The sequence below is a fragment of the Protopterus annectens genome, chromosome 8.part0, assembly GCF_019279795.1.
Source record: "Protopterus annectens isolate FY-2018-M chromosome 8.part0, PAN1.0, whole genome shotgun sequence".
Classification (NCBI taxonomy): Eukaryota; Metazoa; Chordata; order Ceratodontiformes; family Protopteridae; genus Protopterus; species Protopterus annectens.
In genome coordinates this window covers 1831320904-1831346394 of record NC_056741.1, presented here as the reverse complement: position 1 = coordinate 1831346394, position 25491 = coordinate 1831320904, and the positions used below count along the sequence as shown (strand labels likewise).

The following is a 25491-nucleotide window of genomic DNA, read 5'->3' as shown; positions in this document are numbered from 1 at the left end:
TGAAAATTTGAAATTGCAGCTAACTGCACTCTAATTGTAGTGGAAGCGGACCCAGCATGGAGGAGTTCCGCAAGAAATTCCAAAATGTGGTGTACAGGGGCTGAAAAGGGGTCTATACTCTTAGCCTCTGCCTAGGAAGAAAAACGTTTCCACTTACTAGCGTAAGTTTTTCGAGTCGTAGACTTGTGCGATGACAAAATGATTTCACGCACAGAGGGGGAGATATCTGGAAGCCTGGCTAAAGTTGGAAGTGGAGCAACTAAGCAGTGAGCTGGAGAGATCATAGGGATTGGTGCAGCCCGCCCGATTGATGAATCAGAAGGTCTGGAACTAGGTCCAGAGTCCAAGGCTGCTCGAGAAGATGGCGATGCAGGAACGGGAACCATATTTGTCGAGGCCAGTAAGGGATAATTTTGCAGCCCAATACAGTAGCTTTCACCGTTAGCTTCGGGATTAGGGGAAAAGGAGGGAATGCATAAAGAAGTCCCTGAGGCCAATCGTGGACTAGAGCGTCTCTGGGGGAATGTCCGGGAAGTGCAAGGAGAGAGAAGAAATTGATGCACTTGCTGTTGAAGGGAGATGCAAAAAGGTCGCAGCAAGGCTGGCCCCATTTGCGGAATATTTGCTCCGCGACTACCTGATTCAGAGACCACTCGTGAGGCATGAGAATTGCTCTGCTCAGCCTGTCTGCTATGACGTTGTACCTCCCAGGGATGTGCGTTGCAATCAGAAACCGTTGGGAAGAGATCGCCCACTGCCAGAGTCTGAGTGCTTCTCGACATAGGGGGTAGGATCTGGTTCCACCCTGCTTGTTGATGTACCAGACTACTGACATATTGTCCGTTTGAATTGCAATGATCCCAGTAGGAAGAGAGTCCTGAAGAGCTTGCAATGCTAAGAGCACGGCCCTCATCTCCAAGACGTTTATATGCATATAGTACTCGTGAGGTTGCCACGTGCCTTGTACTGTTCTGCCCCGATAATGCCCCCCACACCCGATCAGGGAGGCATGCGTGGTCACCGTAGCAACTGGAGGGGGGAGTACAAATGGTCTGCCGAGGGACACTGATGTGGAGACCATCCACCAAGCAAGGTGCTTCTTGCATGCTTGTGTGATTATAATCGTGTAAGACATGGGGAGCTGCTGGAAGGACCATTGGGTAAAAAGAAGCCACTGAAGAATCCTCATGTGAAAACGAGCTAGAGGGACGAGTATGATCGCTGCCGCCAAGAGACCCAGAGTTTGGAGGACAAACCTGGCTTGAATTCTTTTGCATGCTAACAAAATCTTCACATGTTGGCGAATCACTAATACCCTGTCTGGTGGAAGGCTCGCTGACATGTCTTTGGTATTTAAATTTGCGCCTATAAAGGTGATAGATTGACAGGGCGACAATGCAGACTTTTTGAAATGTATTGTGATACCTAGCCTGGAGCAAGTCTCGATAGTGTAGTTCCTGGCTCGCAGAAGGTGATGCCTGGTGGTAGCAGTGAGGAGCCAGTCGTCTAGATATGGAAACACCTGGAATCCTTGCCGTCTCAGGTGAGCGGTGACTACTGCCATACATTTGGTGAACACCCTGGGGGCTGTGGTGAGACCAAAGGGCAGAGCTCTGAAATGATAATGGCTGGCTCCCAGCCGGAAGCGAAGGAATCTTCTGAAGCGTCTGTCCATTTTGATGTGGTAGTACGCATCCTGAAAATCTATAGAGCACATCCAATTGTCCTGACCCAGAAAGGGTAAAATGAACTGTAGCAGGACCATCCGAAACCTCGTTCTTTGTACATACTTGTTTAGTCTGCTGAGATCCAGAATGGGTCTCCAGTCCCCTGTCTTTTTTGGTACCAAAAAGAACCTTGAGTAAATTCCGGATCCTTGTTGGTCTGCTGGGTCTTGCTGGATGGCCCTTTTTCTTAGCAGATTTGAGACTTCTTGAAATGCTTGGTCCCTTAGATTGGGTGTAACATCTGGAAGGGACTTGTTTGAACTTAAGGGGGTGCGAAAGTACAGTTGTGTACACCTACCATAAATGTAGATGTTCGAGTGTCTTCACTGTTGCAGTCATAACTGTAGGGTGCTCCTGCCGGCAGGCAGCCCGAGGTCGGCCAGAATCCCAAAGTCTGGGTCCGGCGTCGGCTGTATAGGCTAGTACCCTGACGTCAGTACGCTCTGGTACATAGCCCTCAGCCGACGCCATCTTCTCCAGCCTTTCTTGCCCCAGACGTCAGAAGTCCCCAATAAACCAAAAATGAATCCAATAAGGAAACACAAATACACCATAAAAAATGAAAAGGGGATAGGAGGGAGGGAAACCCCGACTGCAACAGTGAAGGCACTCGAACATCTACATTTATGGTAGGTGTACACAACTGTACTATGTTCTTCGTGTTTCACTGTTGCAGTCATAATTGTAGGGTGGAATCCCAAAGCAGTGTAAAAGGGGAGGAGGCTTTAGATAGAAGAAGGGGAGGCAAGAATACCCTGCAAGACAGCAGAGGCAAAGCCTGCCCTGGACTTAGAAAACAAGGGGAGATTGTAGTGCTTGGAAAAGGTATGCACAGAACTCCAAGTGGCAGCTTCCAAAATATCCTTGGTATGGACTCCTCTGAGGAAAGCTGTAGAAGTGGCAGCTGCTCTAGTAGAGTGACTTCTAATGGTACCTGGAAACTGTTTCCCATGATGAGTGTAACAAAATCTGATTCCATAAGCAATCCATTTGGAAATAGTTTGTTTAGAAATAGGTTTTCCAAGAGAACTGGAGGCAAAGGAAACAAACAATTGGTTAGACTTTCTGAAATCTTTAGTCTTGTCCAGGTAAAATCGTAACTGTCTGTGCACATCTAATGAATGCAAAATCCTTTCCCCTTTGTTTTGAGGATTTGGAAAGAAAGTAGGAAGGTGAATTGTCTGATTTAAAGCCACTTTCGAAATCACTTTAGGCATGAAAGTAGGATTGGTCCTCAAGGATACTCTGTCCTGATGGAAAATAAGGTATGGTTCCACAGCCATGAGAGCTTGCAACTCTGAGACCCTTCTGGCAGAGGTCAATGCTAACAAAATAACAGTCTTCCAGGATAGAAACTTAATATCTGAAGATGCAGCAGGCTCAAAAGGAGGCAAAGTAAGTTTTTCTAAAACATAATTAAGATCCCAGGCAGGGACAGGAGGGGTCCTTGGAGGCAAATTTTTAGCCCCTCTCAAGAACTGCTTCACCAAGGGATGAGAAAAAACAGGAGGATCAGAACTGAAATGTGCAGATATAGCAGAAGCATGAATCTTAATGGAAGAAAAGGAAAGTCCTTTAGATAAAAGTTCCGATAGGTAAAGCAAAATAGAACAGAGATCAGGTACCTGAGGATCAGAACCTCGGTCCTGCATCCAAATAGAAAACCTCTTCCATTTCGAGGCATAGGATTTCCTAGTGCTAGGCCGTCTAGCTTCCAAAAGAACATCCAAAACTTGTTTGGGAAGACTAGATGGAATCAAACTCCTTTGAAGAGCCAAGCTGCCAGGCAAAGGGTCTTGAGATTGGAATGTAGTAACTGACCCTGATGCTGGGACAGAAGCGAAGGGTGCAGTGGGAGAATCCAAGGAGGCCTCGAGAACAGGAGCTTTAAAGTTGGATACCAAAACTGTCGAGGCCAATTTGGAGCAATCAAGATGAGGAACCTGGGCTTGTCCTGTTTTATTTTCAGTAATACCGAGGTAGTAGAGGAAGAGGAGGGAAGGCATATGCTGAAAGGCTCCTCCAGCTGAAGGACAGGGCATCCACTCTCCAAGCTGCTTTGTGGAAGGACCTGGTGCAAAAGTGAGGCAGCTGATGACTGAGATGGGATGCAAACAGATCTATCTGGGGACATCCCCAAACTGCAGTAATCCTGTTGAACAAGTTGGTGTCTAGCATCCATTCGTGAGGATCTGAAATGTTTCTGCTCAGGCTGTCTGCCAAGAGATTCTGTTTCCCTGGAATGAATTGAGCCTGGAGATGTAGATTCAAATTTAGAGCTGTGCCCCATAAACCCATAGCTAGTCTGCAAAGGGGGTATGAATGAGAGCCCCCCTGCTTGTTGATGTACCACATGACCGTGGTGTTGTCTGTGCGAATTAGCAGAGGGCCTGGTTGTAGAAGATTCTTGAAGGCTAGAAGGGCGTTTTGGACTGCCAACATTTCCTTCAGATTGATGTGCCAGTGAAGATGGTCCTTTGTCCAGGTTCCCTGCTGGCAATTGTCTAGAAAGTGTGCTCCCCAAGCATAATCCGAGGCATCCGTGGTTAGGATTTGAGTAGGTTGAGGAAGACGAAAAGGTTTTCCTTCGTTTGAAGTGCATGCCCTGGACCACCAGAGGAACTCCTTCTGAAGGTAGGGGATCAGAGGAATCAGAATATCCAGATCGTGGTAATGCTGTGACCATACACTTTTCAGATACCATTGAAGCTTTCTCATGTGAAGCCTTGCGTTTGGAATCAACAGAATGCAGGAAGCCATGTAGCCCAGAGCCTGCAGGAATTTCCTTGCAGTGAGCTGAGATAGAGTTGCCAAGGTGTTGAAAGTAGAAGCCAGCTGAATTTGTTTTTCTGGAGTGAGGAAGGCCCTTTGTAAGGTTGTATTTAAGAGGGCTCCCAAGAAAACCATTTGTTGAGAAGGGATCAAATGTGACTTTTTTATGTTCACTGAGAATCCCAGTAGGAGGAGAAGACGTTGAACAAAGTCCAGATGTTGAAGCAGAAGATCTTTGCTGTCTGCCTGAATAAGGCAGTCGTCCAAATAGGGGTAAATCTGGATCCCCTGAAGTCTGCAGTAAGCCACTACTGGTGCCAGGCACTTGGTGAAGACTCTGGGCGCAGTAGATAAACCAAAGGGCAGAACAGAGAATTGAAAGTGCCTCGAACCTGCCTTGAATCTGAGGAATTTCCTGCGTTCTTGTCTGATGGGAATATGTAAATAGGCTTCTTTAAGTCCAATGTCACCATCCAGGCGTCTTGAGAGAGCATTGGAATTAGCTGTTGCAGTGTAAGCATCTTGAACTTTGGAATTTCCAAAAAGGTGTTTAACACAGAAAGGTCCAGAATAGGTCTCCAAGAGTTTTGTTTTCTGGGAACCAGAAACAGCCTTGAATAAAACCCTTTTCCCATTTCCGAGAGTGGAACAGGCTCTATGGCTCTCATGGCCAGAAGAGCATCCACTTGAGTTAAGGCCTCTGACCATTGTAGTTTTGGCAGATCTGGCCAACCGTGAGTCCTTGGCAAAGTGTGAAAGTGGAATTTGTAACCTTTTAAAATCACGTCCAATACCCATCTGTCCTGGGTAATATGAGTCCAATTTCTGTTAAAAAGAGACAGTTTTCCTCCGAGAGGGGCGTCCAGGTGAAGGGGTCCTGAAGCCCAACCGAGAGAGTCATTGAGTTTGCTTTCTTTGAGATTGGGATCTGTCTTCTCCCCTTCTAGGTGAAGAAGCAGTCCATTGTCTAGATCTGTAAGAGGCCTGGCCTTGACCACGACCTCTGGAGCGCCTATATCTTCCCCTTTGAGGCCTGTCAGACGTGAGAAAGGACCAATTTTTAGAGGGCCAATTCCTGGAAAATCTAGGAGGCTGAACTTGCAAGAAATCTTTTACAGTCTGCATAGACTTTGCCTTTTCCTCCATCTTTTAATAACTTCCTCAGCCTTAGATCCAAAAAGAACATCTTGTTGAACAGGGGCATCTAATATCTTAGCCTTAACCTGTTCAGGCAAACTTTGTTCACGAAGCCAGGCATGTCTCCTAATAACAGTACCAGAGGCAGCAGCCCTGCAAGAAGCATCCAAAGCATCAAAACCACAATGTAAGCTATGCTTGTTAACCTGTTCAGTAGCATGCAAAACATCCTGAAGTTCCTTATCCTCTGCACAAGCAGGAAGGGAAGCAAGCTTTTGCTTTAAAACAGACAAAAGAAATTGCTGATATTTAAACATATGAAACTGGCAATTTAAAGCCCTTACAGACAAGGTAGCAGAAGTATATACCTTTTTTCCCCACCTGTCTAAAGCCCGAGAATCCTTCTCAGAGGGAATAGGATTTTTAGAAGTAGCAACCTTAGCAGCCTTAGAGCCCTGAGAAATAGTTTCAGGATCCGCAGAAGGATTTTTAAATAAAAATAAGTGAGAGTCAGGAACCCTATAAAATCTATCAGGCTTAGAAGGAGCAGGAGGCATGGAATCAGGATTCAAATTAGCCTCAGAAAAGGCATCATCTACAATGTCCAAAACAGGAGGGATAGCTAAAGGCCTATGCTGAGGAAGAAGAAGAAATTCTCTAAGCCTCTTCTTGGAAGCAGAATATTCCTGTCCTTCCCAATGAAAATGTTCCCTCATCTCATGCAGGGTTTCCCCAAAAGAAAAATCCTCAGGCGGAGAAGCCGAGGGTAAAGAATCCTCAGCATCCGAATCCTCATAAGGGGGAAAGGAATAGTCCTGATCTGAGGAAGAAACAGAAGATACAGAAGCCTGGTCAGAGGAATCCAGAATAACATCCTGTCGAGGCCTTTTCTCAGGAGGGGGGTGAGAACCCCTAATCATTGTAAGCAAATCTTCAGCCATCCTCAATAATTGCTTTTGTGTCTTTGGAGTGGATTCAGAAGCAGCTTGAGCTGGGACTTTAGACTTAACAGGAGTCTTTGTCTTTGCCTTTGAAACTGTAATGTGAGTAGGCCTGAAAACCCCCTCAGAAGCCGGTACCTGCACAGCGGTTCTGGACCCATCTGAAGGAGCGACGTCCGAAGGTCCTGCAGCAGTTAAAATAGTGGGCCTTGATGGCTCCCCATGGGAGTCCGTATCGGCCATCGGTTCAGAAGTGGCGGACGACAGGGGCTGCAAAAGCGCCTCACTGACGACAGCCGAACCGGACGCTGGCTCCAGCTGCAACGAGTCCTGTTTGAACCTCGGCGGCCTGTCTTTGTCTTTGCGCTTCTTTTAGACTCCGGTAGTGTCCGACAACATTCTGTAATTGAAGCGTCTGCCAAAATAATTTAAAGCCCAATCGTACCTGCGCTTGATAGTACGAGAGTTGAACCTGGCACAGAACCGACAACAAGAAACGTCGTGGTCAGGGCCTAAGCAAGGTAGACAGTAAGAGTGGAAATCTTTATGAGGTATTTGTTTCCCACACGCTATACAATTAACTTTTTCTGACATCGGAGGAACAAGAAAAAGATTCTACGGGTACTTAGCTTTGAGAAGAGAAGTAAGAACTTCGGACCGACAACAACCAAATACGCTGTTCGATAATCGCCAACCAACGACTTGCGAGCTGCTTTCCACCGCACGGCAAGAAAGACTGGAGAAGATGGCGTCGGCTGAGGGCTATGTACCAGAGCGTACTGACGTCAGGGTACTAGCCTATACAGCCGACGCCAGACCCAGACTTTGGGATTCTGGCCGACCTCGGGCTGCCTGCCGGCAGGAGCACCCTACAGTTATGACTGCAACAGTGAAACACGAAGAACATCAAAGGGGATTCTGTAGCCTCCGGATATAATGGACTGTACCCATGTATCTTGATTTATGTCTTGCCAGGCTCTTGGGTACAGCAATAATCTTCACCCGACTGCCTCGAGAGGTGGGCAGCCAGGCAACCTTTCAGGGATGCTGGAAGGGCTTGTCAGAGAAGGATTCTCTGCTGCCCTGATTTTGCGGACCCCCTCTGCCCGAGGGCGGCGTCCATTATTGTTCCCTCCTCTGCCCCTGGATGGGAACTCACTACGTGTGTCCGGCAAGGCTCCCTGGGATTTCCGGAATCACATCTTTCCACTCTTCTGACCCTTGGGATATGGTCTGGAAGGAGTGGAAAAACGGACTCCTACGGCAGAGAGAGTCTTGCCTTCCTGCTCACACCTGGTAAGGGTGTCCTTCACCTGTGATCCAAAGAGAGAGGAACCATCAAAGAGGGTGTTGGTGAAAAACGCTCTGAAAGGTTCCGCAAAGTTACATAGCCGCATCCAAGCGTGTCTCCTTAAGGCAACGCCTGTGCCTGCGGCTCTACTCGCACCATCGGCTGCATACGAAATGAGCCTCATGGAGGAGTTTACCACTGAATTAAGAGTCGCCAGCTGGGAGGCTGCTTTAGTCTGGGCCCCCTCAGCTGATGGATCTTGAAGGGCATCTCCAAGCTCTTTAAGGAGATCCCTTTGAAGACGGGTAAAGTGGCACAAATAATTCAGGGACCTCATGGAAAAGGTCGCTGAAGAGAACATCCGCTTCTCATATCTGTCCATCGTCCTGGACTCCTTGTTAGGAGGATGGACAGATGAAGAAGTTTTTGCCAATTCCTTCTTTGCGGCCGCCGCTACCACCATGGCATCAACGGGGACACCTTTAGTCAAAAACTGCTTGTCCTGTAGTGCAGTAATGAATTTGGCAGGTCTTCTGGGGGTCGGTTCCACTGAGTCTGGAGCTGACCACACCTTCCGAGCCACCACAGACATCAGTGGATCGAAAGGCGGAGACACCCAGGAGGTGGAAGGTCGGGATCCAAACGCATCCAGAAATACCGACTCATCCTCGGAAGGGCTTAGGGCAGTCCAGTTCCCCCTCTGCCTAAGCATCTCAAGGATGTCTGAGAAGGAGACATCTTCAGAGGGGGATCTTGGGGACCCTTCCAAATCCTCTAAGTCAGTATCTGATGTGATAGACTCAGGGGAGTCAACATGCTTCCTCTTGCATTTCCTCTTACGGGGTGGCTCCTCTGAATGATCAGGGGAGGCCTCGGAAGAGGAAAATACACCCAAAGGGGTGTCCCGGAGCACTGGATCCCCACGCTTTGGATCTGGAAGAGGGGCAGAGGCTGACGCAGGCACCCTAGGGGGAAGAGCCGATGGGGTCGATCATGGGACTGACTCGTGGGCCAGTACACTCCTCATCACCTCGAAGGCATCCCTGCCCGAACGCAGAGAGGGCTCCGGTTCCGAAGAAACCAGAATCCCTCCCCGCACCGAGGGGGACGGCTCCGAGGCAGATGTGGGAGCAGAGCTCACCTGAGCCGAAGCCCCGAGGGGGAGAGCGGTGTCGGACAAGGGTCTGATGCCACTCGGCCCCTCGGAGCCGACGAGGGAGTCCCGGCGCCCAGACCCCTCCAGGGACGGTACCATGGAAGGGATCAGAGCTGATGAAGGAACTGAAGGAGAAGGTATCGGATCCGACGGTTCCACAACTCTAACCCCAACGAACTCTGGCTCTGAGCTCAAAGGATGAGTCGGAGGAGGAATATCTACAGACGTGGACGGAGCAGACACCTGATGAGGGGGCTGGACAACATTTTGGCTAGGGCCTGCGATTTTAACAGCCACTCTCTCCAAGTCATGGTCCGAAAGCCTTGAGGACCGAGAAGAGTGGGATGAGCAATGACTACGCTCAGACTGGAGCAGAGGTGATCTCGGAGCCGAACGTACCGACTCCAGAGAAGGAGACCTGGATCTTTTTCGACTCTCAGACGGCTCCGAGGAACGTGTCGGAGCCGACTGGAAAGGAGGAACATCGGTTCCAGCCAGAGCAGAGAAGGATAGTATAGACTCACCCAACTACGGCTCCGAACTGGGAGCTGAAGGTTTAGGTGGCCTGGAAGATTTCACAGGCTGAGGCTTAGCCGGTGAATCTTGGGGCTTGAGCAAACCCCTGAGGATCAGCTTGTTTCTGCGCTCCTGCAGGACTCTTGGACTGAAAGCATGGCAAATGGAGCAAGAGTCCTGCAGGTGTGTGGCGCCCAGACAATAAACACGAAGTGTGACCATCTGTCAGAGACATCTTCTGACAGCATGAGTCACACTTCTTGAATCTGGACGGCTTAGGATCCTTGGACATCCTAAAGGAAAAACCAAGGAACAAGGAACACACACAGAAAAAATAAGGTAACTAACCACTAAAAATTACACACTACAGTTACCACAACCAAAAACAACAAGCAATGTATATACTTGCACTACTACTACAAAAAAAAAAAAAACTATAACTATCACTAAACAACTAACACTGATAAAAAAATAAAAAAATAAATAAATAAATAAAAAATTTTCCTAAGAGAAAAAAGTTATCCTCTAACTTAAGCAGAAAACCTTTCTGAGGGAAGGGGAGAGAAGGGGGAGGGGAAACTCTCCAACTAAAATGAGTTTCTGAGGAGAAATAGCAAGGATTAGGTATAGACTTAGCTACAATACAACAGTTTAAACTAAACGACTAACTCTACACTAAAAACTAACAGTTTTGATAGTAAGAAAAAAGATAATAACGTTTTATACGACCTGAGCCTGTAGAACAACCTTGCAGCAGAAGCGGCAAACAAGATCTGGGTGGCTAGCACCAGGCATCATGGGATACAGGGGGCCTCGAGCCAGTAAGCAGCTCTCGAGCTTTTGAAGATGGCCGAGTCGGAGTAGAGGATCGGCTCTGAACCCAACCAGCAAGAATGAAGGCGAGATAGACAACTTAACATTCACTGTTCTGGTACCCTTTAACAAGGGACCTGAGAGATGAACCATTTACTGGCTCCCTGCATCCATTAGACACATAGGTGCCAAACCAGGGATGAATTTCCTGTTCCAACTGTCCAAGTTGCATTTGAATTGAGTTAGGGAGGAACTCTGCCTCACATGGATGGGGAGCCTGTTCCATTGACGGAGTAGTCTATGGAATACAAACCTGTCTCTCCATCAGGTCCTGTTTATATCACAGGTAAGGTTTAAGTCTTTAGAATAGGTAATTCTGGTGCTGTTGGTTTTGCAGAAATGCAGGAAGTCCATCAGGGGGGGAACCAACAATGCCTTGTATGCCAGGTATAGCTCTCCCCTCAACAACCGGTAGGAGACAAAACACAGGGCTTTGAGGTGGTCTGCATTAGACGAGTTACTTATGCCCTGTACTTTTAGTGAGGAACCTTTGTGGACATTCCAGTTGCTGAATGTGCCTGGTGAAGTACATATCAAAGGAGGCACTGTACTCGAAGACAGGTCTGATGAATACGGCGGAACAATGACCGCCTTAGACCTAAATGCCATAGTTACACAACCTAAAATAATTTCCTCACTACTGTACTCACATCATGGTGAAAGGGCAGATTACTGTTTACGTGTGTCCCAAGCCCCCAACTACTAGGTAGATTCTTAGGGGTGTGTTGTCAACATGATAGTTACCAGGGGTGGATGACTTCTCAAAGGATATTATTATGCATTTACTGGCATTTAGTTTTAGTCCATGGCACTGATGTACATTATTTGTTTGTGTCAGTCCGCCCTGGAGAACATTAGTGTCGGTGGGGGATTCTATGACTGCTCCTAATTTGTAACTAACTGCAAATTTGGTCAGCCAGAGGCTCTTGATATTGGCCTTGACTTCAGATAAGTAAATGCCAGGAGCAATCTCTAAGGGATTCCGCTTGTGACCTGTCTATTTATAGGGGTGAACTCCCCAAATTCTAACATCCTTGGTCCTCTCTGTGAGCCAGGTGTCTATCCAGTGTGTGACAGAAGGGTGTCTACCTACCCTCTTAAGTTAATCAACAATGACAGAGTGGGGTATTATGTCAAATGGCTTGACCAGATCAAAGTAGGCAGTGTGAACCATTTTGCCCTATTCCATTGCCTTGGTGATCCTCTCAAAGTCCAGCAGGTTGAGCAGGCATGACCTATCCTTGACGAAACCAAATTGGGTTGGGTCCAGTGTCTGGAGGTTTCCTACGTCATTAATGATCATTTCCAACATTTCTCCTTGTCGTTTGAAACATCATGCAAGCCAGTATTGCCAGTCTCAGATGAACTACTCTTATCAATCCAATCCCATTAAATACAAATTTATCTTGTGGATGTGTTTTGATATCTTTGTAAAAGCACTTCTGTTTTTTTTTTTTTTTACATGTAGTGTTACACTCTGAAGTATGTGTAGTGCATGTCCAGCATAAAAACTACCATGTGTACACTAGGCCATACCCACTATCCATTGTGTAGTACAATTTACCATGTGATTTCTTATTAGAGAGGATATCTGCTTTATGCCTGGCTAATATATGCATATGGCCTGTGAAGTTTCCTAGAATACTTGAGCGAGACAACCCACTTAGGCAGGACTGGCCAACACTGGTCGCCCTTCCTTTCTCTGCAGAGGGGGTTTCTTTGGCTGAAGGACTGGTCTAAACCAAAAACAGCAGGAAGAACATGGAAAACAAACATTCCACAATGATGAAATCCAAGATTCTTCTATAATGTCCAGAGAAGCCTGCCCAAACAAGACTCTCCACTACCCTTGAAGACCGTGCCTAAAAAGTACAGTTGTGTACACGTACCATAAATGTAGATGTTCGAGTGTATTCACTGTTGCAGTCATCACCTGTGGGTTATCCCTGCTGTGGTAGGCCTCTACCGGCCCGAATACCAGAGTCAATGTTTTTTCGCATCGGCTGCAGTCGCCTGTAGTCTGACGTCAGGTCGTCAGTGCTATAAAGCAAGGCAACCGATGTCATTACATCCGTTTTTTTTGCCCTAACCCATCAGAAGCACAAGGACATAAGGAAAAGTGGTCCGGGTGGCTAAAAGCCACTGTGGGAAGCTTACGTCCCACTAGGGGAAGATGCTATATGGGGGATGGAGGGGAGGGAAACCAGGACTGCAACAATGAATACACTTGAACATCTACATTTATGGTAACTGCACACAACTGTACTACGCTCTTCGTGTTTCACTGTTGCAGTCATCACCTGTGGGAGGATTCCCAAAGCTGAGGAGACGGGTGGAAGGATAGGTAAGAGTCCTAGGTATGGGCCCTAGACTTAGAAAAAAAGAGGTAGGTGGTAATGCTTTAAGGTCCAGGTGGCAGCTTCCAAGCTGTCCGTGGTGGGGACTCCTCTGAGGAAAGCTGTGGAAGTGGAGGCTGCCCTAGTGGAATGGGTACGGATAGACTTGGGGGGGGTTCCCATGTAGTCTGTAGCAGAAATGCATACAGTGTGATATCCATTTGGAAATGGTTTGTTTGGAAATGGGCTTCTCCTCTGTCCCAGGGGCAAAGCTGACTAGCAGTTGGTCCGTTTTTCTGAATGGTTTAGTACGGTCCAGATAGTATCCAAGTTGTCTGTGCATGTCTAGCGAGTATAGAATTCTTTCCCCCTTGTTTTGAGGGTTGAGAAAAAAGGTGGGTGGGTGTATGGCCTGGTTGTGGGTCACATCAGATACCACCTAGGGCATAAAGGAGGGGTTAATCCTCAGGGAGACCCTGTCTGCATGGAAAATGATGAAGGGCTCAACAGCCACGAGAGCCTGAAGTTCTGATACCCTTCTGGCTGAGGTGATAGCTAGTAGGAAGGCAGTCTTCCAGGAGAGGTATTTCAATTTTGTAGAAGCAGCAGGTTTGAAAGGAGGTAAAGTTAGTTTTTCTAGAACATACTTCAGGTCCCAGGGTGAAGTGGGAGGCCTTCTGGGAGGTCTGAAATTAGAAGCCCCTCTTAGGAGTTGCTTAAAGCATGGGAGAAGAGGAGTGGGTCTGAATCGTAATGGGCAGAAATGGCTGAAGCATGGATTTTAATAGAGGAGAAAGAGAGGCCACTACTGAGCAACTCTGCTAGGTAATCTAAGACAAGAGGGATGGCTGGATGGGAGTACTGGCTCCCTTGGACTGGTTCCAGGAGCAGAATCTTTTCCATTTCCCTGCATATGATTTTCTGGTGCTTGGCCTTCTGGCCTCCGTGATGATGTTGAGGACCTGTTTGCTTAACAGGGACTCCTTGTTAGCTTTTAAGTATAAGCCATGCTGAAAGATTGAGAGTCTGTAAGTCTGGGTGCAGTATCTCCCCCCTCACCTGGGTCAAGAGGTATGAAATCAGGGGAAGCTGCTTGGGGGCTGTAAGGTCAGGCTGCGCAGTAAGGCATACCAATGCTGTCTGGGGCAATCTGGAGCAATGAGGATGGCCTTTGGTCTCTCCTCCCTTATTTTGATCAGTACCTTGGGAATAAGGGGCAAAGGAGGGCATGCGTACACAAAGAGGGAGTTCCAGGGGAAGGTCAAGGCATCTACCCTTCCACACTAGCAGGTGATACTCCCTGGTACAGAACTTTTGCAGCTGGTGGTTGAGGTGCGAGGCAAAGAGATCCACTTCCGGAGTCCCCCACTCCTGAATGACTTGCAGAAAGATATTCCTGTGGAGCTGCCATTAGTGGGGGGTCCAGTAAGTTTCTGCTTCAGTGGATGCCAGGGTGGTGTTGACCCCTGGTAGATATTGGGCAATTAGGTGTAGACCCATGGAGGTGGCTGTAAGACAGAGGCTCATGGCTAACCTGCACAGGAGGCAAGATTGGGTCCCCGCACATTTGTTGATGCACCACATTACTGTGGTGTTGTCTGTTTTTATAAGGAGAACCCTGGCCTGAGATGGGGTTTGAAAGATGTCAGAGCCTTTTGCACATGACTTACAAGTGTAGTTTGCTGGGCATCCCAAAGACCTTGGGTGCACCTGCCTGCGAGGTGAGCACCCCAAGCAATGTCTGAGGCGTCTGTGGTGATGGTCTGGCCAGAAGGGCGGAGGATGAAGGGAAGACCCTTGTTCCTAGCAAAGGCCTCTGTCCACCAAAGAAACTTGGCCCTTACAGATGGGATCAGAGGAAGAGAGGTCTCTAGGGACTGACAGTGCTGGCACCAAAGGTTCTTTAAATACCACTGAAGTTTTCTCATGTAAAGCCTGGCCAGAGGAATGAGGAAGGATGCAAGATGTCATGTATCCCAGGGCTTGCAGGAACTTCCTCGCAGTGAGGTAACTTCTGGAAGCCAGCTGGGTAAAGTAGAGAGGCAGGAAGCTCTGCTTTTCTGGGGATGGGAAGGCCATTTGGGATGTTGTGTCTAGCACAGCTCCCAAGAAAATGATCTTTCTGGTGGGGTTTTGCTTTGATTTCTTCTCGTTGATGGTGAACCCTAAGGAAGTAGGGAGTGATTTGACAAAGAGAAGGTCCTGGAGCAGCTTTTCTTTGCACTCCGCCTGAATAAGGCAGTCGTCCAGGTAAGGGTAAAGCTATATATTTCTCCGCCTGCAGAATGCTATGGGCGGGGCCAAGCATTTGGTGAATACTCTGAGAGCAGTAGATAAGCCAAAGAGCAGCACAGAGAACTGAAAGTTTTGTGAGCCTGCTCCAAAGCGCAGGAATTTCCTGTACAATTCCCTGATGGGGATGTGGAGGTAGGTATCTTTTAGGTCCAGGGTCACTAGCCAGGCATTTTTTGCTTGCATAGGCAGCAGCTGCTGCAAAGTTAGCATTTTGAATCTGGGGACCACCAGGGAGGGGTTTAGAATGGATAGATCCAGTATGGGGCACCAAGTGCCCTCTTTTCTGGGAACAAGGAATAGTCTGGAATAAAAGCCTTTGCCGATTTGATCTGAGGGGGCAGGTTCTACTGCCCCCTGGGATATGAGAGTTTGGACCTGTTTCAGTGCCTCTGCTCAGTGATGTGGAGGTAAATCTGGGTACCCTCTTGGGATTGGTAGTTCGCTGAAAGAGAATTTGTACCCCTGAAAAATTATCTTTAAGACCCATTGGTCCTTTGTTACAAAAAGCCAATTGTCTTTAAAGAGGGAGAGCCTTCCTCCTAGTTTTTGATGAGTGAAGGGAGGGCGGGGGGGGGGGGGGAGTCATTGTGAGTGTTTGCCATAGAAGGTTGGCTTAGAATTCCCTGCCTTAGAGACAGAAGTGGTCCATTGTTTGCTTCTCTGCTGGCCCTGGGATAGGGGCCTGGATGATCTGTCCCTGTGGGGCTTACCTTGGCCCGGTCTGCTAGGTGCAGGGAAAGCCCAGTGCTTAGAGGGAGGTGCAGGGAAAGCCCAGTGCTTAGAGGGAGCCTGAAAGAAATCTTTTACTGTTTGCATAGATTTTGCTTTGTCTTCCATCTTTTTAACCACCTCTTCTGCTTTTTCCCCAAACAAGCACTCCTTATCTAGGGGTGCCATCAATAAATTTAGACTTCACGTGATCAGGGAAAGGTGGTCTTCAGCCATGCATGTCTCCTAATAACAGATCCCATCACTGCTGCCCTGCTAGAGGCTTCTAAGGCGTCATATCCACATTGTAATGAGTGTTTGGCCACTTGACAAGCAGAGTGCAGTAAACCTGCTAACTCTTTTGAATTGGTGCAGTCAGGAAAGGTAGCAATCTTCTATTTTAATAGTTCCAAAGTGTGTTGCTGATATTTTAACATATGGAACTGACAACTGAGTGCTCTGATGGCTATGGTTGCAGAGGTGTATACTTTTTTTACCCCATCTGTCCAGAGCCCTGGAGTCTTTGACAGAAGGAAGAGGATTCTTGGCAGAACTAATCATAGCTCCATTAGGTCCCTGTGTACTGACCTCTGGGTCTGCAGCAGGATTCCTGTACAGGTATTTGTGAGAATCCAGCACTCTGTAGTACCTGTCAGGTTTACTGGGAGCAGGAGGGAGGGCATCAAGGGCTAAGCTGGATTCATGAAAAACATCATCCACCACTTCTAAAATAGGGGGGGGGGGTGGCCAAGGGTCTGTGCTGGGGCAGGTCCAGAAACTCTCCAAGTCTTTTCTTAGACTGTTTGAAGCCCTGAGATTTCCATTGGAAATGTTCCCTGAGGGAGTGAAGGGTTTCCCCAAAGGAAAGGTCCTCTGGAGGGGAGGCAGAAGGGATGTATTCCTCTGCATCTGAATCCTCATAAGCAGTTAAGGGATGCGGTTGCTCTTCAAAAACTGAATAGTCTGATTCCTCGGAATCCTGTTCTGTCAGAATTTCTGGAGAAGGGTACCTTTTCCTTTTAGAAGTTGTGGCCTGACTACCCCGGATAAGGGAGATAATATCCTTTGCTATTTTAAGTATTTGTGCTTGGGGTAGTGGAGCAGTAGCAAGATGGTGGCTAGAAGCAGATTTCCTAGGAGTGCCCTGGCCTCTAGGCCTGAGAGAATCCGGTCTGAGAGAAATGGTAGTCGGATGTAAAGACGTCGTTTTTTGTCTAGATTCGGTAGTGTGAAAGGCCTCCTCGGAAGCTGGTGCCAGAGTCGTGGCTCCAGACCCAACCGAGGCAGAGACAGACAAAGGCTTGGAAGATGAAGATTTCTGCTGCATACTGGACTCTGAAAGGGTCTCGGTAGAGACCTGCGTAGATACCAAATCGGGTATCAGGGGATACGAATGCGCCTCACTGAATTCCAGAGAACTGACGACCTGCTTTGCGGTAACGTTATCAGAAGGCTTAGCCTTGTGCGGTCTGTCTCTATCTTTGAAAAACAAAAAGCAGCAAGAACACCAGTAGTATATACCAAAGAAAAATGTAGATCAAAACCACCAAAAATCAGGAGAAAACCAGGTCTTTTAGCGTAAAATGATTTAATTCGCTATTCGTCAAAGGCGACTTCATCAGAAATACAAATCACTACTACAAAAGCACACTTAAAATACTGTCAGCAAGTGAACAATTAATTGTATAACAAGCTATTCAACTCATAAAAAAATTATTCAATTGAAGTGAGCCATCAGTTAATCTCATAGACTACTGTTTGCAGTAAAAAAATTCATCTAAGTAAAAACTTTATTTTTTAATGTTAACTTTTCTGTTTTTTAAAAAATATTTTATATTGACTGTGTCATTCAGCCCAGGATGTATGTAAGAAGCCAGGTCTCAGTTGCCATACTGCTTCTTTCTGTTCTACTTTGTTCCTATAATCACCTCCTCTAATGTCCTTGTTTGTTGACTCAAGAACCGAGAAGGTGAACTTTTTCCAATTGATGCACGTAGTGGAATGTTTGTACAAGGCGTTGTTGACATTTGGAACGGTGATGTTGAAATCAAGAGATGCCTTGTTTTGTGTGCAAGAAAAATTGTAACATCAAGGATATGTTGGAGAGGGGACATGCTTCCCGTTGTTTAGGAGTAAACAACAGAGGTATGCATAAGTGTACAGGATGTAAGGTATGTAGGTACATCCACAATGGTTCTTATATTTTTTTGCAACATCTTGATTTCAACATCACCGTTCCAGGTAGACTAGATTGTGGTAGTGAAGGTATTTGTCTATTTGGCTATGTGTAGTGGATGTCTGGCGTTCTATGTGGGAATGTCCACTAGAAGTCTGAGGACACGTATTCTTGAACATTTGTACGCTACAAGAACAAAAATTTCAACAACGCCTTGTACAAACATTCCACTACGTGCATCAACTGGAAAACGTTCACCTCGGTTCTTGAGTCAGTGAACAAGGACATTAGGGGAGGTGATAATAGGAACAAAGTAGAACAGAAAGAAGCAGTATGGCAACTGAGATTGGCTTCTTACATAAATCCTAGGCTGAATGACACAGTCAATATAAAAAATGTTTTTTAAAAAACAGAAAAGTTAACATTAAAAAATAAAGTTTTTACTTAGATGCATTTTTTACTGCAAATAGTAGTCTATGGGATTAAGTTAATTGATGGTTCACTTCAATTGAATAACTGTTTTATGAGTTGAACAGCTTGTTATACAATTGTTCACTTGTTGACAGTATTTTAAGTGTGCTTTTGTAGTAGTGAGTTGTATTTCTGATGAAGTCGCCTTTGACGAATAGCGAATTAAATCATTTTACACTAAAAGACCTGGTTTTCTCCTGATTTTTGCTGTCTCTATCGTTATCTCTATTTTTTCAGAATGTCCTCAGATTGTTGGCTGATGGACGCCATATCGGACTGTGAAGACGGAACAGGAAAATAACTGTCTACAAAAAGAGCTCTACGATGAATGCTTCTCGCATTAAAGAGGGCACAGAACCGGCAACAGGGGACGTCGTGCTCTGGGCCTAAACAAGTGATGCAGTAAGAATGGAAGTCTCAGTGTGGGATCTGCTTTCCACAGGCGAGACAATTGTAAACTTTTTTTTGGACATTGGTTAGTGCAAGAAAAAAGGACCCCCAACAGGGTACTTAGCCTTAGACGTTTTCAGCTGAAATTCAACTTCTGGTAGCAACCGACCAGCACTCGTGTGAACTGCTTCTGCTATGGGCTCCACGGCAAGACAGACTGATGTAGTGACGACCTGACGTCAGACTACAGGTGACTGCAGTCGATGCAAAAAAACATTGATTTTGGTATTCGGGCCGGCCGAGGGCTACCACAGCAGGGATAACCCACAGGTGATGATTGCAACAGTGAAACACAAAGTAAATCAGTTGATCTCAATTCTTTCTTAAAGAAAGGCAGCCTACGATACCTATGCAGGCTAAGTAAATCCTCAATACTGGTGCCCTCTTCACAGCATCAACGTAATCAAAGCTACAGCATGTGGCTTGTTATCTCACTGAACCTACTGTAAATGTTTTCTCCAAAGATCACTTAACCTTAGGATCACAGAGCTCAATTAGTTTCTCAAGATACTTATGGCAAAGGAAAATAACTTTTTACCTACCCTGTCCACACCTTGGACAATGCTGCATTAGACTACATAAGACTATTCTTAGATGCCAAGTCAGGATGCTACTCTGCTCTCCAGAGGGTTTACAAATGAAATCCATCTTTCTGAGAGCTGCAATACCATAACTGGAGTACTTTCAAGGCTGTAAGAATAGCATCTTTAAGAAAGGGTTCCATTTGGGTGGGTTATTAATTAAGGTTAGTCATGCACCCCCCCCCAAAAAAAAAATATCTGCTATGCATTTTTTGGAGAGATGACAGAGAAGCTACAGGCGGTCCAAAGACTTCAATACCAGAGGATGCCTACAAGACAGCATTAATCCTGGTGAAGCTAAAAGGAGGGAGTGCTTGGTCCATTTCAAAAGCAAAATTGTCACACTCCTCAGAATTCTCTCAAGCAGATACTTCAGGACAAGAGAGGTGAGATGACCCCCCCCCAACACACACACACAAACAAACAAACCAGTTCCACAACAGTGGTCTGCACTCACTCTACACTTGTTCACATGCAAAATGAATGAAAGGTGGGCACAGTAGGTCATTTAGTGAGCCCTCAGTATATGACAAAGTGCCTTGTGGAGACGGCACTTGCTTGCAAGAGGCCCATACAGACCCTGCAGTACTAGCAGACTGATCTAAGAATTTCCTAAAGATGACCTCCTACATAACTGATCAAACAATAACATGAAGCGGACTGATTTTCCAGCATCCCAAGGACCGCTGTAGTGCACAGCAAGTGTTAAAAGGGGCAGATGTTACCTCAACTCTCATTGAAAACTCAAAGTGGGAAAAAGTGCTGTCCAAACCGGAGTTAAAGCGCCTAGCCTGCACCAGGAATTCAAAGTCCCTCCTTCATAGTATATTATCAAGAAATTCAAATTTAAATCTCCTGTGGCAATAATTATTATAAAAGAAAACAAGTGCTTTTTGACAGTACAATAAAGCTTGAGCTTATATACATGTGAAGAAGATGTTAAGCTACTTGTGTAAGGTCAGTGCATTAACTGACACTGAAAGGATACTGTTCAGACTATGCTCCTTAATTCTTATATTATATTGTTTTAATTATTGAATTTACTGATTGCCAAATTATGTCATGTCAATTATATAATGTTAGTTATTTCTTGTAAATATACTACATGCAAAAATGTGAGAGTATGGAACTAGGTTTATCTCTAATTTATTGGATGTATGAAATGATTTATAAAAACTGTGGAAAACTCTTAAGTGATTGTTTTGTTTTGCTCACCATGAAGGTGTCAGCTGAAGAGCTAAAAAGGAATAAAAAGAACTACTTAAAACGTTCAGTTGCAAGTGCTTCAGTAAATACATTTGGAGCAGAAAATGGTCCAAAAGGGAACAGTGAAAGTACAGTTGTGTACATTTACCATAAATGTAGATGTTCAAGTATATTCACTGTTGCAGTCATCACACTTGGGTTATCTGCCTGCAGATAGCTCTCAGTTGGCCCAAATACCAGAGTCCTAGCATTTCTGCGTCGGGTGCTGTCACTTCTTCCATGATGTCAGGTCGTCAGGGGTATAAAATATGCAGCTGACGCCATTTCATCAGTTTTTCTTGCCCCAAATGTCAGGAGCCCCAAAATAGGGAGCTGGTATATGGTGGGGAACACCACCAGTAAAAAGTAAATACCAATACCATTAGGAATGGCCAGAGAGGAGAGGTAGAAAGATAGAGAAAGCCAGTGGGCTGGAAGGAGGGAAACCAGGACCGCAACAGTGAGTACACTCAAACGTCTACATTTATGGTAAGTGTACACAACTATACCATGTTCTTTGTGTTTCACTGTTGCAGTCTTCACACTTGGGTTGATTTCCAAAGCTGAGGAAGGGTGGAGGCAGTCAAGAAGTGTTAGGGCTGGCTAGTAGGCCTTGCAAGACTGCTGTAGCAAATCCAGCCATGGATTTAGAAAAGACAGGCAAGTGGTAATGCTTGGTGAAGGTGTGTACAGAACTCCAGGTTGCAGCTTCCAGAATGTCTCTGGAAGGGACTCCCCTGAGAAATACTGTAGAGGTGAAAGTAGCCCTAGTGGAATGTGGTCTGATCCCCAGTGGGGTAGGTTTTCCATGATGCTTGTAGCAGAAATGGATGCAGTGTGCTATTTATTTGGAATGGTTTGATTTGAAGTGGCCTTACCCTCTGCCCCTGAAGCAAAGCTGACTAGCAGCTGGTCAGATATTCTGAAAGGCTTAGTCCTAATCAAGGTAGAGCCTGAGCTGTCTGTGTACATCCAAGAAGTGCAGGATACTTTCCCCTTTATTCTGAGGATTAGGGAAGAAGGTTGTCAAATGGATGGATTGGTTTAGAGCCACACTGGGCACCACCTCAGGCATAAAGGATGGGTTAGTCCTGAGGGAAACTCTGTCAGCAAGGAAAATAATGAAGGGTTCCACAGCCATCAGTGCCTGTAAAGTACAGTTGTGTACACTTAACATAAATGTAGATGTTCGAATGTATTCACTGTTGCAGTCATTACATTTGGGGTAACCTGCTGGCAGGTTGCCCTCAGTCGGCCTGATTAACAAAGTCTTGGGTCCTGCATCGGTTGCTGTCCCTTTTTCCATGACGTCAGGTCGTCAGGGGTATAAAACATGCAGCCGACGCCATTACATCAGTTTTTCTTGTCCCAGATCTCAGGTGCTCCCCAAATGGGGAGCCAAATATTTAAGTAATTAAAAACACAAAAATATACCTCCAAACAAAAGCAAATACACCAAAAAGGCTTTTAAGCATAATAAAGGAAAGAAAAGGTATAATAAGAGAAAAAAACAGGGGGTTGGAGGGAGGGTAACCAGGACTGCAACAGTGAATACACTCGAACATCTACATTTATGTTAAGTGTACACAACTGTACTATGTTTTTTGTGTTTCACTGTTGCAGTCATTATATTTGGGTAGATTCCCAAAGCTATGGTTGGGGAGGATGGATTTATACAGCATTAGGACCAGCTATAAGGCCCTGCAGGACAGCTGAGGCAAAACCAGCTCTGGATTTAGAGAAGAAAGGTAAATGGTAATGTTTGGTGAACGTATGAACTGAGCTCCAGGTAGCAGCTTCTAGAATGTCTCTGGTAGGGACACCTCTGAGAAAGGCAGTAGAAGTAGATGCAGCCCTGGTGGAAAGAGATCTGATCCCCTGGGGGATAGATTTACCATGGTGCATATAGCAGAAACAAATACAATGGCTTATCCATTTGGAAGTGGTCTGCTTTGAAATAGTCTTACTTGGAAATAGTCTGCTTTGAAACAGCCTTTCCCTCTGCCCCTGCAGCAAATGCCACCAGTAGTTGTTCAGATTTTCTTTCAGATTTTGTCCTGTTTAAGTAAAATGTAAGCTGTCTGTGTACATCCAATGAATGCAGAATCCGTTCCCTCTTGTTCTGTGGATTGGGAAAGAAAGTTGGCAAATGAATGGTCTGATTAAGAACCACAGTGGGTACCACCTTAGGCATGAAGGATGGATTGGTCCCGAGAGACACCCTGTCCACAGGAAAATAATAAAAGGCTCCACTGCCATAAGAGCCTGTAATTCGGAAATCCTTCTAGCTGAAGTGACTGCTAAAAGGAAAGCTGTTTTCCAGGAGATAAATTTTTTTAAGACTGCAGTAGCAGCTGGCTCGAAAGGAGGGAGAGTGAGTTTTTCCAAAACAAAATTGAGGTCCCAAGCAGGGGTTAGAGCTCTCCTGTGTGGTCTTAAGTTTCTGGCCCCTCTGAAATACTGCTTTAGCAGAGGATGAGAAAAGAGGGAAGGATCTGTGTTGTAATGAGCTGAAATGGCTGAGGCATGGATTTTTATGGAAGAAAAGGACAGGCCCTTGTGAAGCATCTCATTTAAATATTGTAAAATCTGAGGAATATTGGGCACCATTGTGCTTATCCCTTGTGATGGATTCCAGGCACATAATCATTTTCATTTGTCACCATAAAGGTTTCTAGTACTAGGCCTTCTTGCCTCCAAAATGACATCCATCACAGGTTTGCGGAGGGATGCCAAGGGTGAATTTAGATGATTCGCCACGCTGCAAGATTCAACGTTTGGAGCGGAGTGTGCAGAATTTGGTTGTACTGCTGAGACAGTAAGTGAGGTGTCTGAGGAAGGTGCCACAGTGGAAGGTGTGACTCATTTGCGCAGGAGCGGGTACCAGTGTTGGCGAGGCCAGTCTGGAGCAATCAAAATCATTTTTGGTCTGTCCTGTTTGACTTTTAGTAGAACCTTGGAGAGCAGAGGCAGAGGGGGAAAGGCAAAGACTGATAGGTTTTTCTAACTGAATGAAAGAACATCCACTTTCCAGGCTTTTTTGTGATGAGTTCTTGTGCAAAACTTGTTCAACTGATAGTTCTGGGGTGAGGCAAAAAGATCCATTTCTGGACTCCCCCATTTGTGTGCCAACATGTTGAAAATCCGTGGTTCCAGTTTCCATTCGTGTGGGTCTATGAGATTTCTGCTTAGTCCATCTGCCAGAGTATTCAGTTTTCCTGGCAGGAATTGAGCTTGTAGTTGAATTTGATAGGTCAAGGCCGTGTTCCACAATGCCATGGCTAGTCTGCAAAGGGGGTAGGAGTGTGTACCCCCTGGTTGTTTATGTACCACATAACTGTGGTGTTGTCTGTCTTTATCATTAATTGTCCTGGATGAAGGTAGCCCTTGAATGCTGTCAGTGCATTCTGTACAGTTAGCATGTCTTTTTGATTGATATGAAGGTGCATTTGATTTGGGCTCCATTTGCTCTGAATGCACTTCCCTGCCGGATGAGCCTCCAAGCATAGTCTGATGCGTCTGGAGTTAGGGTTTCGGCGGCAGGGGGTGGAGAGAATGGCAATCCCTTGTTTTGGTGGCAGGCCTCGGCCCACCATAGGAACTCTAGTTGCACGCAAGGTATAATAGGAATCATGGTTTCCAGGCTGTGACAATGTTGACTCCATAAACTCTAAGTACCACTAAAGTTTCCTCATATGCAGTCTTGCATAAGGAATTAGAAGAATGCAGTAGGTCATGAACCCCAAGGCTTGCAGAATTTGTCTTGCAGATAGCAGGGTTTTTGTGGCCACCTGTTTGAAGTAAGTCATCAAATGAATTTGCTTTTCTGGCATAAGGTAAGCCATCTGGGCAGTTGTATTCAAGGAATGTAATTTTTTGAGAGGGTACCAGTTGTTACTTCTTTTCGTTTATGGTGTACCCTAGACAAGTTAGAACCTTTTTTTTTTTTTTTTTTTACAAACGCCAGATGTTTTTGAAGAATGTCCTTGTTTTCTGCCTGAATTAGACAATCGTCCAGGTATGGATATATTTGAATATTTCTTTGCCTGCAAAATGCAATTACTGGAGCCAGGCACTTTGTGAAGACCCTGGGCGCAGTAGATAAGCCAAAGGACAGTGCAGAGAACTGGTAATGCAAACAGCCTGCTTTGAAGCAGAGGTATCTTCTGCAAGATTCCCTGATTGGGATATGCAGGTAAGCCTCTTTTAAGTCTAGAGTTACCAACCAGGCATCTTTGCCTAGCATAGGAAGTAATGAAGAGTTAGCATCTTGAACTTTGGAATATCCAGAAATGTATTTAAAGATAAGTCCAGAATTGGATGCCATGATTTGTCTTTTCTGGGTACCAGGAAAAGTCTTGAATAGAAACCTTGTCCCTTTTCCTCTTCTGGGAATGGTTGAATAGCTCCCATGTTCATGAGAGACGGTACTTGTTTCTGGGCCTCTGTCCACTGGTCTGGGGGCAGGTCTGGCCATCCGTCTGGGATTAGCAACGTGTGGAAATGAAATCTGTAAGGTATGTAAAGGTTCCCCAAAAGAAAAATCTTCAGGGGGAGAAGCAGAAGGAATGGAATCTTTTGCATCACAGTCCACATAAGTAGGTATAGACAAATCCTGTTCATTAGAGGAGTCAGAAGAAATAGAATCCTGTTCAGAAGACTCATAGTCAATGTCTTGCCTAGGCCTCTTAGAAAGGGGGGGGGGGGAGTTGGCTACCCCTGATCAGAGTAATTAAATCTTCAGCCATTTTGATCATTTGTTTTTTAGGCATAGGGTCCTGCACACGTGGCCCAAGCGTCGGTTTTTTAGACATAG

The 25491-nt window shown here is 45.9% G+C and overlaps 1 protein-coding gene across 1 annotated transcript in view; it reads right to left on the bottom strand.

Moving 5' to 3' along the window:
* The window catches only part of LOC122808571 (alanine--tRNA ligase, cytoplasmic-like), an 859981-nt gene that overhangs the window by 759310 nt on the left and 75180 nt on the right, over positions 1–25491 (bottom strand). The gene's annotated exons all lie outside the window — the stretch shown is intronic.